The sequence below is a fragment of the Chionomys nivalis genome, chromosome 4 (assembly GCF_950005125.1).
Source record: "Chionomys nivalis chromosome 4, mChiNiv1.1, whole genome shotgun sequence".
Lineage (NCBI taxonomy): Eukaryota > Metazoa > Chordata > Mammalia > Rodentia > Cricetidae > Chionomys > Chionomys nivalis.
In genome coordinates this window covers 104551951-104567780 of record NC_080089.1, presented here as the reverse complement: position 1 = coordinate 104567780, position 15830 = coordinate 104551951, and the positions used below count along the sequence as shown (strand labels likewise).

The following is a 15830-nucleotide window of genomic DNA, read 5'->3' as shown; positions in this document are numbered from 1 at the left end:
AAACAGATAGTCTCTAAGTCCCAGAAAGCCTAGCTTTTATGACCACTAACCACAAAATGTTAGTTTAAAATGTTTATACATTCAGAAGTATAGGATACAGTACACAGTTTCTTTAGTGGTTTAGTTTTATAGCTCCTTTAAAATCCTTTATAGACTACCTCTCTAGATAGATAACAAAATGAATGATTCTTTCTTTGCAGCTGCAAGTTACAGCCCACCAATTAGGGAGTTGACTCAGAAAAAGATGCTCCTTCTTTGCTCTGTGACAATTTATTTAGAATTATTGCATGTGATTTGTCGGGATGACTTTGTTCTCTACCTTTTGTTTTTTCAAGACAGGGTTTCTGATATATGCTGTGAATATGTTTTATTGCCATTGGTTAATAAAAACGTTGCTTTTGCCGGGCAGTGGTGGCGTATGCCTTTAATTGCAGCACTCAGGAGGCAGAGGCAGGTGGATCTCTGTGAGTTTGAAGCCAGCCTGCTCTACAAGAGGTAGTTCCAGGTGAAGGGCCTGGAGGGATGACTCTGTGGTTAAGAGCACTGGTTGTTTTAGAGGTGGATTCTACCCACAGCTCCGCTCATGATAACTAACTGTTAACTCCAGTTCCAGAGATCGATAATGCTCTTCTGGCCTCTACAGACACCAGACACAGATATACACACAGGCAAATTACCCATACACATGAAATAATAATAATAAGGTGAAGAGCAACTGAAGAAAACACCTGAAAGTTGATCTCTGGCTTCTTTATTCACTGTACCCCTCTCCCCAACCATCATGGTTGTCCGTGGCAGTAATCCCAGTATTTGGGAGGTAGGGGTAGAAGATCAGAAGTTCAGGACTAGCTTTGAGTACATAGTGAATTGAAAGTCAGCCCGAGTTATGAGAGACCTTGTCTTTTTTTTTTATTGTGCATTGGTGTTTTGCTTGCATGTATGTCTGTGTGAAGGTGTCAGATCCCCTGGAAGTGGAGTTACAGTTGTGAGCTGCCATATGGGTGCTGGATATTGAACCTGGGTCCTCTGGAAGAACAGCTAGTGATCCTACTGCAGAGTTATCTCTCTCGCACCTCCACACCCCCCCCCCTTTTTTTTGGAGACAAGATCTCTTTATGTATTCTTGGCTGTCTTGGAACTTTCTATGTGTTATATGATATTTTGTTTGTGTTGTGACAAATAAAGCTTGCCTGGAGACCAGAAGGTGGAGCTAGCACATAGAGTCCAGGCAGTGGTGGCACATACCTCTAATCCTGGCACTTGGGTAAAGGAAGTAGGAAAAGCAAGAGTTCAAGGCCACTCAGGGCTACAGGAAACTGAACCAGTTTAATACAGAAACAGAATTGAGTGGTGGAAGCAAACACCTTTGATCCTAGAACTTGGGATCCCATGCCTTTGATCCCAGCACTAGGGAGGTGGAGACAGGAGTATAAGGCAGGTGAAAAGCCGGGTGGTGGTGGCGCACGCCTTTAATCCCAGCACTAGGGAGGCAGAGGCAGATGGATCTCTGTGAGTTCGAGACCAGCCTGGTCTACAAGAGCTAGTTCCAGGACAGGTTCCAAAGCCACAGAGAAACCCTGTCTCGAAAAAAAAAAAAAAAAAAAGGCAGGTGAAGACAGGATCTCAGCACCCATGGAGTCTGAAGATTTGAGACAGAATTGCCCCCATTCAGTCTGAGGATTCAGACGCCCCCCCAATTAGGTCGAAGGATTCACAGAGGTAAGAAGTCTCTGGTGGGTAGCTGCTCTGCGTCTCTGATCTTTTAGCTTTTACTCTTGATATCTGATTCTGGGTTTTTATTGTTAAGACTAATTAGAATCACCGGCCGGTGGTGGTGCACTCCTTTGACCACAGCTTTCGGGAGGCAGAGGCAGAGGCAGGTGGATCTCTGTGAGTTTGAGGTCAGCCTGGTCTACAAAGAAGAGAGTTCCAGGCCAGTCAGGGTGGATGCACAGAGAAACTATTGTCTCAAAACACCAAAAAAAAAAAAAAAAAAAAAAAAAACCCTAAACCAAAAAACCCAATTAATTAGAATCGCGCTTCAGATATGTAGATGGCCAGCTTGAGAGAACGTTGAGTGTGTGTGTGATTTATTCGAGACAGGGTTTCTCTGTGTAGCTGTCCTGGAACTCACTCTGTAGACTAGGCTAGCCTCAAACTCAGTTATCCATCTGCCTCTGCATTCTGAATGGTGGGATTAAAAGTATTCACCAGCACTGCCTGGATCCTTGCCCTGCTTTTTAATGGGCATTTATGGGAGCAGCATTTATTGATTTTTTTTAAAAGAGCTATTTATTTACTATGCACAGTGTTCTGCCTGCATGTATGCCTGCAGGCCAGAAGAGGGCATCAGATCTCTGTGAGCCACCATGTGGTGGCTGGGAATTGAACTCAGGATCTCTGGAACAGCAGCCGGTGCTCTTAACCTTTGAGCCCCAATTATTCTTTTTTTTTAATTGAAGGCTTATTTTATTATTTTATTTTTTAAAGATTTGTTTATTTACTATGTATACAGAGTTCTGCATGCCTGCATGCCAGAAAAGGACACCAGATCTCATTATAGATACCTGGGAGGCACCATGTGGTTGCTGGGAATTGAACTCATGACCTCTGGAAGAATAGAAGAATAGCTAGTGCTCTTAACCTCTGAGCCATCTCTCCAGCCCCCAATAGGTTACATTATGACGTTTCTTTTTTTGTTTGTTTTTGTTTTTTGAGACAGGGTTTCTCTGTAGTTTTTAGAGCCTTTCATGGAACTAGTTCTTTTTTTTTTTTTTTTTTTTTTCGAGACAGGGTTTCTCTGTGGTTTTGGAGCCTGTCCTGGAACTAGCTCTTGTAGACCAGGCTGGTCTCGAACTCACAGAGATCCACCTGCCTCTGCCTCCCAAGTGCTGGGATTAAAGGCGTGCGCCACCACCGCCCGGCTCATGGAACTAGTTCTTGTAGACCAGGCTGGCCTCGAACTCACAGAGATCCTCCTGCCTCTGTCTCCCAAATGCTGGGATTAAAGGTATGCGCCACCACACAGTGTGATTCTTTTTTTTTTAAATATATATATATTTATTTATTTATTACGTATGCAATATTCTGTCTGTGTGTATGCCTGCAGGCCAGAAGAGGGCACCAGACCCCATTACAGATGGTTGTGAGCCACCATGTGGTTGCTGGGAATTGAACTCAGGACTTTTGGAAGAGCAGGCAATGCTCTTAACCTCTGAGCCATCTCTCCAGCCCACACAGTGTGATTCTTAAGTCCTTCGAAGGGCTAGGAACTGGTGGGCTCCAGAACTGGTAGGAGCCAGTGCTGGGATTAAAGGCATGCACCACCACCGCTCGTTATTTTTATTTTATATGTATGGATATTTTGTCTGAGTTATGTGTATCTATGTACCATACATGTACAGTCCCCTCAGAGTCCAGAAGAGGGCACCAGATCCCCTGTTGCCAGAAGAACAGAGGGTTGCGAAGCACCATGTGGGTTCTAGGAATTAAACCTCGGCAAGAACTGCTAGTGCTCTTAACTATTGAGCTATCTTTCCAGTCTTCCTCCTTTGATCTTAGAGTGTTGAATTTCGGTTACAATATCAGGATATATTCGACAGGGGCATGCAGACATTGAAAGGTAAAGTATTGGTTCAGGACCCAAAGACCAAGTTCTCAGTACAAAGGAGTGACAGAGGGCAGGAAATTAGAGACAAAGACAGGAGATAGAGGATGAGGAGGGAAGTTTTATTTGCCCCAGAGAACAAAGGACTACCTCTGGATAGAGAGGAGACAGATATGGAACTTAAGAAAATGGCAAGCCGGGCGGTGGTGGCGCACGCCTTTAATCCCAGCACTCCGGAGGCAGAGGCAGGCGGATCTCTGTGAGTTCGAGACCAGCCTGGTCTACAAGAGCTAGTTCCAGGACCAGCTCCAAAATCACAGAGAAACCCTGTCTCGAAAAAAACCAAAAAAAAAAAAAAGAAAAAAAAAAAGAAAAAAAAAGAAAATGGCAGTTTACAAAGGGGAAACCCCATGTTAGGATGAGGTGTTCAATTTTAATTGGCCATGTTAATTACGAGCTTTGATTTCTGGACTTTAATACTTTGATAGCTGGAATTTGGTAGTCAGCCTCAGGAAGAGGAAGTGGTCAAATAAGGAAACCGACCGTGGTGGCTAGCTTTAGGAATGTAATATAATGGTTTTGAGCAAGGCAGAGTGAATGAGAGAAGGGCCAGGCTTCCCAGAGCCATGCTGGCCAAGCTCGAGCTGGCCAGAGTTCTTTCAGTCATGACACCAGGTGGTTGGGACCAGCAAGCCTCTCAATGTAGACAATTTACCTCTAAACATGGAGTCATCTGTTGTAAAATCATTAGGTGGAAAATTATGAAAGAAGTTGCGAAGCAGAAGTTTTGTCTTGTTTTCCGTTAGAATTACGATGTACCTGAATGGCTAGCAGCCCTTTGCTTATCGGATTAAATCGGAAAAGATTGTGTCCTATTTTCTGCACACGAACTGACAATCAGTCTCCTTCTACAGGGGCAAAGCCAGGACGAGCCCGGAGCACCCTGGCGGCGCGTAAACCTAGGGATGTCAGGTCAAAGCCTCTAGTACATCCAGCACATTTACGAGGATAGCACCAGAAAACAAGCAGTTACACCACGGGAGGCCAAACCATAACTCCCAGCAGGCCCCACGGGCGGGAAAGCGTGCCTTCTCATTGGGCAGGGGCTAGCAGCGTGCCTTTCCATTGGGTAGCGGCTCCACCAGTCTTTGTCGCCCTTGCGCGCGGAGCACGGCGGGAGTGGAGGCCGCGGGATTTGCGTCCGTACTTCATCTCCCGGCGGGCCCCGCGCTGAAGGCGGTGGCGCGTCGCCTTTGTGGAAGCCGGAGCCCACCGGGAGGAAGTTCCGGTCTCAGCGACGCTGGGTCCGTGGCGGCCGCTGAGGAGGAGGAGCGGGTCGCGGGGGCTGCGCTGCTTTGGTAAGGGCCCAGGACAGGAGAGAGGGCGTGCCCGAGCTGCTGGGACAGGGTCAGCTGTCCGGACGGCTCCGGTAATCGTGGGCCCGCGCGGCCTAGAAGCCGTGACTTCGAAGACACGGGGCGGCCGCGGCCTCGCTCGCGAAGACAGCCTATCGGCGGTGTGCTGAGGGAGGCGCTGCTCGCGGCCGGAACGCCCCGGAACGGTCGCGGGCCCGGGGCGGGGCTCGAGGCGGCGGTAGAATTACCGGTCCCTTCGCGGAGCGGCCAGCTGTGGGGTGAGGGACCAGCGCGAGGTAGCGGCTTCGGCGCTCCGTTCCGTGGAGCTGCAGGCGGGCTTTTCTCTTTCTCTTTTCCCTGTGTTTGTGATCCAGTTCGGAGACATCACTGGATACGGAGTTCTTGTGCCCTGCAAGTAACCTTGGCCGCCCACCTAGACGCCCAGTCAGGAAGGTGCGAGAGCTCAGAACCTGGCCCACGGGCCCGTAGAACCGGGAGGCGGGCGAGGGTGACTGGTGGGGTCTGCACCCGTTGGGCGAATGTAGGAGGAGAGTGATATTTCCACATATTCCTGCTTTAGATTCCTTTTGGCCTTGTAAATAATGCGTTTTTAACTTTAGAATTGACGTTGAGCTAATGAATTCGAGTGTGGGGCTGCGTTTTTTAATTAAAAGAAACGGCTTGATTTGTAGGGCACATAACCTGCGGGTAGTTTTTTTTTCTTTTTCTTCACATTCTAGGCTTGCTTATTAAGTTCAGACTTTGAGACTAATTGGACTTTTGTTAGTTTTCCACTTCCCGTTGATTAAATATGCCATAGTTGCCAAGCTTGTGCTGATCAAAGGGAAAGGTGTCAAGGCGAGTAATAGTGACGATGTGGAAGGTAACGAGTGCTGTATGACCATCTTGAGGAAGTGTACAAGTTGAATCTAATGCCATCTCTGGTGGAGCATACTTGTAATCCTGGCATTTAGGAGGATGAGGTAGGAGAATGTCAGGTTTGGGGTCATCCTAAACTGCATTGAGACACTTAAGAAAATTGAATCTGAATTTTAACTCCTTAAGTAGTACACTTACATAAATACTTACCTATGTTTAAAATCTATAGGATTACATATAAGTATATATAATCTATCTATAAAATCTCTAGGACAGGTAGGACTCCGTTCTGAGCAGTCATAACATCCTTGCAGGTCGTTGAGTCCAGGGCTTTCTTTATACTTGCTAGGAAGTTCTCTACCACTGAGCTGCAAACAGCCCCAGCCTCCTTACAGAAGTTTGTTACCAGGCTTGAGTTTATGGTTTTTGTAGCCCTTCACATAAGGAAGAATTTCCAATGGCAAAGTTATTGTCCCCAACAATAACTTTTTTTTCCCGTCTTTTTGAGACAGGGTTTCTCATAGCTTAGCCTGGACTCGAACTACTAGGCTTGCCTTAAATTCCTAGTCTTTCTGCTTGTATTTTCAAAGTACTACAATTGGTTGCTGTCGTTCCTTGCTAAGGGGAGCTTATATAATAAATGTACTCCAAGCTAAAGTGTTCTGCCATTGTACCTTTAAGGGTACTTTTCAAACAAATTTGACATCATGCTTAAATGTATAAACTGATGTTATTGACTTGATTCAGAATCAGAGTAACATAAATAATAAAACTATTGAACAGTTTTTACTTATTTATTTACTTACTTAAGACAGGGTCTCATGATGCAGCTCTGGTTTGCCTGGAACTAGCTATGTAGACCAGGTTGGTCATGAACTTACAGAGATCTGCCTGTGTGTCTAGAGTGGTGTGATTAAAAATGCATGCCTACAAGCCCGGTCTGGGTGCCTTTTCTAACAGTTTTGTCGTGATGTGGAACTCAGTATAGTAGAGTTGATAACTGTAGGGTTTCAGAGATCAGACATTGAATCCCTGTACTCTTCACTAATTCATTGGCATTGGACAAATTGTTTACCTTTCCCAAGTTTCAGTTCTTCATCTTGTGTGGGGTTGTTGTTTTGGTGAGATAGATTATTGTGCTACTGGACAATTTTTGCATGTGATACCATGCCCAACTTCTGATACTAGAAATTGAACCCACAGTTCTGTTAATTTTAAGCAGGTGCTCTCCCATTGAGTGTGTAATACTTGTAATGCTCTTAGGACAATGTCTGGTGTGCAGAAAGTGTTCACTAAATATTAGCCACCACTATTGCTCTTTTTTCCTTTGAGATAATAATTTTACTCCCAGTTTTGCCCAGGCTAGTGCAAGCTTTATTCTGAGAGGTTGGGCAACTTGTGGGAGTTGGTTATTTCATTCTGCAAGGTTGCTGCCATTGAATCCCCAAGATTCTCCTGTCTCCGCCTCTTCAGTACTGAAATCACAAGCATGAACCCTCACTCCTACCTTCTTATTGTTGGTGCTGGCTATTGAACTCAGCTTTTTATGTTTGCTCAACAAGTAGTTTACCAAATGAGCTTTTCCCCTAGCAGCCCCCTCCCCTTCCACACTAGAGTGAGATAGAGGCTCACTATAGCTCCCAGGCTCACAAAAGAGCCACCACACTCTGCCTCCCAGTTTTGGGATTTAAAGCCTGTGCCACCAAGCTTGGCAACTTCACTTTTTTTTTGAGATAGTTTCATGTAGCCCCGACTGGCCTGGAATTCCTACTACTGCAGCCTTTTTCTTACAGACTACTGAGGTTATAGGGTATGTCACCTCACTCCACATTATACTGCTATTCTTTAAAATTATACCAGTGTATATATTTTTATATACACTGTAACAAAATTTTACTCTTTAAGCCATTTTAAAGTATACAGTTCAGGGCTGCATTGGTTAACAGTCACTAACTATTGAACCAAGAATGGCTGTCAGAAACTCTGTAACCTGAACAAGTAACTTTCCATGTAACCCCTGGTAACTTTTACTTTCTCTTTGAATTTGTGTTGCAAATATAAATGAAATGATAGAATATGGTCCTTTCGTGTTTGGCCTGTTTGGCTTGGTATAATCGTTTTAAAGTTGATTGATAGGATAGTATGTATCAGAATTTTATTTCTCTTCTAATTAAATAGTATTTCATGCTTTGTATAGAGTACCTAAAAGCAGATTAATTTTTTTATTTCTTTTTTTAAAATATTTATTTATTTATTATGTATACAATGTTTTGTCTGTGTGTATGCCTGAAGACCAGAAGAGGGCACCAGACCTCACTACAGATGGTTGTGAGCCACCATGTGGTTGCTGGGAATTGAACTCAGGACCTTTGGAAGAGCAGGCAATGCTCTTAACCACTGAGCCATCTCTCCAGCCCCAGATTAATTTTTTTAATTTTTAACTTATGGGTTGGAGAGATGGCTTAGAGGTTAAGAGCACTGACTGCTCTTCCAGAGGTCCTGAGTTCAGTTCCCAGCAACCACATCACAACCATCTGTAATGAGATCTGGTGCCCTTCAGCATACATGCAGACAATACTGTATACATAATTAATAAATAAATCTAACAACAATAAAAAGACAGAACCAATTGCCTCTGGGGGTGAGAGTCCCCTTTCTTTGAAATTGTTTAACCAGAGGCAAGATATATATTCTGTTGAAGACATGATGAAAAATTGAGCTAAATTTAAAAAAAAGAAAGAAAATAAAAATAATAATTTTTTTTTAATCTTATGTATGTAAGTGCATGTGGGTATGTGCAAGTGAGTGTAGATGCTTATGGAGGCCACAGGCATTGAACCCCATAAAACTGGAGTTACAGGCAGTTGTCACCTGATGTGGATGCTGGTCCTCTGCAAGAGAAGTGAATGAAAAATGGAATCTATGCCCTGGCATTGCTGAAACATGCATGGGCAGCCCGTGTATGGCAGTTATGTTGAACTTGTCTGTATTGGGTTTTATGGTCTTAAGTTGATGAGGATGACTGACCAGGTCTCTTCCTCAAGAGGGCACCAGATCTCACTGCAGATGGCTGGGAACTACCATGTGGTTGCTGGGAATTGAACTCAGGACTTTTGGAAGAGCAGGCAGTGCTCTTAATTGTTGAACCATCTTTCTAAGAGTAGTACTCACTTTTAACCAGTGAGTCATTTCTCTAGCCCTTAGAATACATTAAAGAAAAGAAAATCTAGGGGACTGGAGAGATGGCTCAGCTGTTAAGAGCACTGCATGTTCTTCCAGAGGTCCTGAGTTCAATTCCCAGCAACCACATGGTGGCTCACCACCATCTGTAATGAGATCTGGTGCCCTCTTCTGGTGTGCAGGAATACATGGAAGCAGAACACTATGTACATAATAAATGAATATTTTTTTAGACAAGTTTCTCTGTGTAGCTTTGAAGCCTGTCCTGGGTTCTGGCATTAGCTCTGTAGACCAGGCTGGCCTTGAACTCACAGAGATCCACCTGCCTCTGCCTCCCGAGTGCTGGGATTAAAGGTGTGCTCCACCACTGCCTGGCTGAATAAATCTTTTTTTTTTTTTTAATCTAGTCATCTTTTTTTTTTTTTTTTTTTTTGGTTTTTCGAGACAGGGTTTCTCTGTGGTTTTGGAGCCTGTCCTGGAACTAGCTCTGTAGACCAGGCTGGTCTCGAACTCACAGAGATCCGCCTGCCTCTGCCTCCCGAGTGCTGGGATTTAAGGCGTGCGCCACCACCGCCCGGCTAGTCATCTAGTTTTTGTTGTTGTTTTTTGTGTTTGTTGTTTTTTGAGACAGGATTTCTCTGTGTGGCCCTGGCTGACCTGGAGCTCCCTCAGGCTGGCCCTGAATTTAGATTCTTCTGCCTTCCCAGTCTTTGTTTGTTTTTGTTTTGTTTTTTTCAAGACAAGGTTTCTTTTTCCTTTTTTTTTTTAATTTATTTTCGAGACAGGGTTTCTCTGTAGCTTTTTTGGTTCCGGTCCTGGAACTAGCTCTTTTAGACCAGGCTGGCCACGAACTCACAGAGATCCACCTGCCTCTGCCTCCCGAGTGCTGGGATTAAAGGCGTGCGCCACCACCGCTCAGCTAAGACAAGGTTTCTTTGTGGAGCAGCACTAGCTCTCCTGGAACTTGCTTTGTAGACCAGGCTGGCCTCTAATTCACAAGATCCACCTGCCTCTGCCTCCCAAGTGTTGGGATTACAGGCCCGCGCCACCTCCACCCAATTTACACAATCATCTATTTTAACATTTGGCTGTAGTAAATAATGCTTGAACATTGATATACAAATATAGTTTGTTCAGTTGTTTTTGCAATGTTTTGTCAAACTAAACCTCAGATTTTAAGCATTTCATGCTAGGCAAGCATTTTACTACTAAGCTAAAACCCCCACTCCAGCTCTATTTTACTTTAACCTTTATTCTTTAAAAGTAATAATTAAATATTTTTAATTTGATATTTTAAATAATTAAATTTAGATATAATAATAATAATAACATTGGTGTTCCTAGTCTCACTCTGTACCCTTACTGTCTTGGAACTAACTTATTATTATATCCCTGACTGTAGATACCATATATATGATATATGTTTAAAAATATATAACAAAACAGTAGCCTACAGAATGAGAAAAGAACTTTACCAACCCCCATATTGGACAGAGGGCTGATCTCCAAAATATACAAAGAACTCAAGAAATTGGTCATCAAAAGAACAAATAATTCAATAAAAAATGGGGTACTGACCTAAACATAGAACTCTTAACAGATGAATCTAAAATGGCTTAAAGATACTTAAGGAAATGTTCAACATCCTTAGCCATCAACGAAATATGAATCAAAACAACTCCAAGATTCCATCTCACACCTGTCGGAATGGCCAAGATAAAAAACACTAATGACAGCTTATGCTAGAGAAGATGTGGGTAAAGGGAACACCATTGCTGGTGGGAGTACAAACTGGTACAGCTGCTTTGGAAATCAGTATGGCCACTTTTCAGAAAATTAGGACCATCTACCTCAAAACCCAACAATATACCACCTTTGGATATATGCTCAAAGCATGATCTGTCACACCTCCAGGGCATGTGCTTAACTATGTTATAGCAGCATTATTTGTCATAGCCAGAAACTGAAAATGACCTATATGCCTCTTGACTGAAGAATGGATAAAGAAGATATGGTGCATTTACACAATGGGGTACTACACGGTGGAAAAAAATGATGACATTTTGAAATTTGTTGGCAAATGGATACATCTCGAATGAGTGAGGTAACCTGTAAGGAGTCCGCTTGGTCATTCTGGCCAGTATATAAAACTGACCCAAAATAACCACACAGAAACTGTATTAATTAAATCACTGCTTGGCTCATTAGCTTTAACTTCAAAAAAAAAAATAATAAAAATATATATTTTGTATTTTTGAAATACGGTCTCATGTAGCAGCTTGAGCCTTGAAGTCACTACGTAGGCATAACTTCTGACCTCTTATCTTGCAAGTGCTGGGATTCCAGGGATGTACACCTCCTATTGCATGATGATACACAACTGTAATCCCAGCACTTGGAAGGCAGAGGTAGGGGGTTGCTGTAAGCCTGAAGAGGGCCTGGTTTTATTTTTATAAACAAGTTTCAAAACAAAAACCATATGATCCCACTTTCTCTTCTATCAGGTTCAGCATGGTCAGATTTATATTGAGGTCTTTAATCCATTTGGACTTGAGTTTTGTGCATGTTGATAGATATGGATCTATTTTCATTCTTCTACATGTTGAAATCCAGTTATGCCAGCACCATTTGTTAAAGATGCTTTCTTTCTTCCATTGTATAATTTTAGCTCCTTTGTCAAAAATCAGGTGTTCATAGGTTTGTGGGTTAATATCCGGGTCTTCGATTCGATTCCATTGGTCAACATCTCTGTTTTTATGCCAATTCCAAGCTGTTTTCATTACTGTTGCTCTGTAATAGAGTTTGAAGTCGGATGGCAATGCCTCCGAAAGTACTTTTATTGTAGATTGTTTTGGCTATCCTGGGTTTTTTGTTTTTCCATATAAAGTTGATTATTGTTCTCTCAAGGTCTGTTAAGAATTTTGTTGGGATTTTGATGGGGATTGCATTGAATCTATAGATTGCTTTTGGTAGACTTGCCATTTTTACTATGCTGATCCTACTGATCCAAGAGCATGGGAGATCTTTCCATTTTCTGGTATCCTCTTCAATTTCTTTCTTCAAAGACTTAAAGTTCTTGTCAAATAGATCTTTCACTTCCTTGGTTAGAGTTACCCCAAGATACTTTATGCTATTTGTGGCTATTGTGAAAGGTGATGCTTCTCTGATTTCCCTCTGCTTCTTTATCCTTTGTGTATAGGAGGACAACTGATTTTTTGGAGTTGATCTTGTATCCTGCTACATTATTAAAGGTGTTTATCAGATGTAGGAGTTCTTTGGACTCTCTGAATGTGGCTGACAATGAGGGCTGACTGAGAAGTCAAGGAAAGTGGTACTGGGTTTTGATCCTACTGCATGTACTGGCTTTGTGGGAGCCTAGTCTGTTTGGATGCTCATCATCCTAGACCTGGATGGATGGGGAGGACCTTGGACTTCCCACAGGGCAGGGAACCCTGACTGCTTTTAGGACTGGAGGGGGAGGGGGAGAGGAGGTGGAATTTTTTTTTTTTTTTTTTTTTTTTTTTGGTTTTTCAAGACAGGGTTTCTCTGTGGCTTTGGAGCCTGTCCTGGAACTAGCTCTTGTAGACCAGGCTGGTCTCAAACTCACAGAGATTCACCTGCCTCTGCCTCCCAAGTGCTGGGATTAAAGGTGTGCGCCACCACCGCCCGGCAGGAGGTGGAAATTTTTAATTAAAATAAAAAACATATAATCCAACAATTATACTTAGGTGTATCCAAAGGGATTGGAAACGTAATCTCAAAAAGTTATTTGTATCCATGCTCATCCACCAATATTCATAAAGTAAGAAAGCAACCCAAGAACTAATTGATAGGTGAATGGATGAGCAAAGTGATTTCTTTATGTATGTTTATACTTCGGAATATTAATTAGCCTTAAAAGGGCTAATTAATTCCAGCCCTCCTAAGCTCGTGGGCCAGCCAGCCTGGTAAATGCAGCACCAACCAATACAGAGACTTGTTTCAAAGAAGGTGGCCAGTGAAGAACTACACCTGAAGTTGTCTTTTGGTGTCCATAGTCGTACCACGGCACACATGCACCTTTGCTTAAATGAATGTATATATGTATACATACACCATACACATACATACAAAGAATATTTTTACAATTTTTGTTATTATTTAAATTTATGTATATGGGTGTTTGGCCAGCATGTATGTCTGTATACCATGTGTGTGCCCGGTGCCCCAGGAGACCAGAAGAGGTTGTTGGATTCCTGGGACTGGATTTAAAGAATTGTTTCTTGAGAATTGAACCCAGGTCTTCTGAAGAGTAGCAAGTGCTCTTAACCACTGAACCATCTTTTCAGATCAAATATAAGATTTTTTTTATGTGCTTTTGTCTGTATGAATATTTCCCTGCCCTATGTTTATGTTGTCATGCATGTGCCTGGTGTTTGTAGAGATTAGAAGAGAGTGTCAGAACTGGAGTTGCAGAAAGTTGTGAGATGCCATGTGAGTGTTAGGAGCCAGACCCAGATTCTCTAAGAGAAACAAGTGCTCTAACCATTGAGCTCCGGCCCCAAGGTAAGATGTTTTTAAAGTGGGAACTGGGGGCTGGAGAGAGGGCTCAGAGTTTAAGAGCACTGACTGCACTTGCAGTGGATCCTATTTCTATTCCCAGCACTCACATCAGGCAGCTTACAAACAGACAGTGCTCTTAATCAATCTCTCCAGCCTCCCCCACCCCAATTTAATTTTAAAGGATGGTCACTTTGTTATGTTATAGAATGGCTAGATTTTGAAGATTGTCATGGTAAGTGAAATCAGTCAGAAGATTTCTGTATGATTTTTGTTGTTGAGGAACTAAGTCAGCCAGGTATGAGTTAGTCCCAGCACTCTAGGTAGAGGCAGGTGAATCTCTGAGTTTGAGGCCATCTTGGTCTAAAGAGTGAGTTCCAGAACAGCCAGTGCTACACAGAGAAACCCTGTCTCAAAAACAAAACCATAGGTCATATGGAAGTGGTTGCCAGGAGAAGGGCAAGAGAATAATGGGAAATTACTGTTTAATCCATAATTTTACGAGATTAGAAGAGGTAAGGAAATGGGTGGTCCTGATGGTTGTACAACATTATACGTGTATTTAATACCACTGGATTGAACTGTATGCTCAAAAATAATTAAGATGATAGGTTACCATGCATTATTTTACCTCAGTAAAAAAAATTGGAGAGGCTAAGGAGGTTGGTTTGGTGCTTGCCTAATATGTAAAAAGTCTTGGGTTAGAACCCTAGTTTTTAGTAACATTTGTAATCCCTCATTCAGGAGGGGGAAGTGGGAGGATCAGAAATTCAAAGCCAGCCTGGGCTAAGTAAGGAAGATCTTATTGAAAAAAAATTAGGGGCTGGAGAAACAGACAGTTCAATGTTAAGAAAATGTCTCCTGTGGGCTGGAGAGATGGCTCAGTGGTTAAGAGCATTGCCTGCTCTTCCAAAGGTCCTGAGTTCAATTCCCAGCAACCACATGGTGGCTCACAACCATCCGTGTGCAGACATACACACAGATAGACTATTGTATACATAACAAATAAATAAATATTAAAAAAAAAAGAAAAGAAAATGTCTCCTGTTTTGCAGAGGACCTGAGTTCAGTTCCCAGCACACAAAAACTCCTGTAACTCCAACTCCAGGGGGATCCACTGCCTCTGACTTCCTTGGACATCTATGCTCCTGAGTTCTGGGATTAAGTTTTACTTACTTATTTTAGTCAAGGTCTTAGGTAACCTAGTCTGGCCTCAAACCCTGTGTTGTAACATGGAGGGGGGCCTGCTTATTGTTGGGGTTTCTGTCCTGCCTGTACCCCCAGCTGTTTAGCCCCAAAGAAAATCACACATAGATCTCTATAAGTTATAAAGCTGATTGGCCCATTAGCTCTAGCCTCTCACTGGCTAACTCTCATATCTTGATTAACCCATTTTTCTGATCTATGTTAGCCATGTGGCTCAGTACCTTTTTTCAGTGGGGCAGATCACATCCTGCTGCTTTGGTGGTCTGGGCAGAAGTGGGAGTAATCAACTTCCTCCTTCCCAGAATTCGCCTGTTCTCATTACATCATTTCTATTTCCTGTCTGGTTTTCCCGCCTATATTTCCTACCTGGCCAATCAGCGTTTATTTGAAACATGATTGACAGAATACAGACAAGTCTCCCACACCACTGTGTAGCCAAGGAACTCGTTTGGGGGGGGGGTTTGTTTGTTTTTCTAGACAGTGTTTCCCTGTGCAGTTCTGTTTGTTCTGGAACTCACTCTAGACCAGGCTGATCTCCAATAATCTGTCTGTCTCTGCCTCCTGAGTCCTGGGATTAAAGGTGTATGTCACCACCACTTGGCATGAACTTGTTTGTTTTTTTAAATTATTTTATTGTATGTGTGTGAATGTTTTGCTTAAATGTATATGTGTATACCCTGTGTGCTTCTGGTGATAAGGTCAGAGGAAGCCTCGGATCCTTTAGAACTGGAGTTGTAGATGGTTATGGGGCACTATGTGGATAACTGAACTTAGGTCTTCAGAAAGAGCAACAAGGTCTCTTATCTGCTGAGCTGAGTTTTCAGCCTGATCTCAGACTCTCTGTCTTCTTGTTTCTACCTCTCAAGTGCTAGGATTATAGCCCCCACACCTGGCTCTTGTGTTGCTGTTTCTTTTTGACACAGAATTTTACTGTATAGCTCTAGCTGGCTCTCTCTCCCTCCTCCCCCTCTTACTCCCCCTTCTTATTCCCTTCCCCTTTCCCCCCCCCTCCCCCTCCCTCTCTCACGTTAGGATTACAGGTTTGAGTCATCATGTGCTGATTA

At 43.0% G+C, this 15830-nt stretch overlaps 1 protein-coding gene across 3 annotated transcripts in view; it reads left to right on the top strand.

The window, feature by feature from the left end:
• Positions 1-4864: 4864 nt before the first annotated feature.
• The window catches only part of Rbm6 (RNA binding motif protein 6), a 113727-nt gene continuing 102761 nt past the window's right edge, over positions 4865-15830 (top strand). Inside the window, exon 1 of one of the 3 annotated variants that reach the window (XM_057767195.1) lies at positions 4865-4965. The gene's annotated coding sequence lies outside the window, so the exon portion shown is untranslated. Of the gene's footprint in view, positions 4966-5180; positions 5416-15830 lie in introns of those variants that run through there. The other 2 variants (XM_057767199.1, XM_057767194.1) reach the window with 2 other exon arrangements.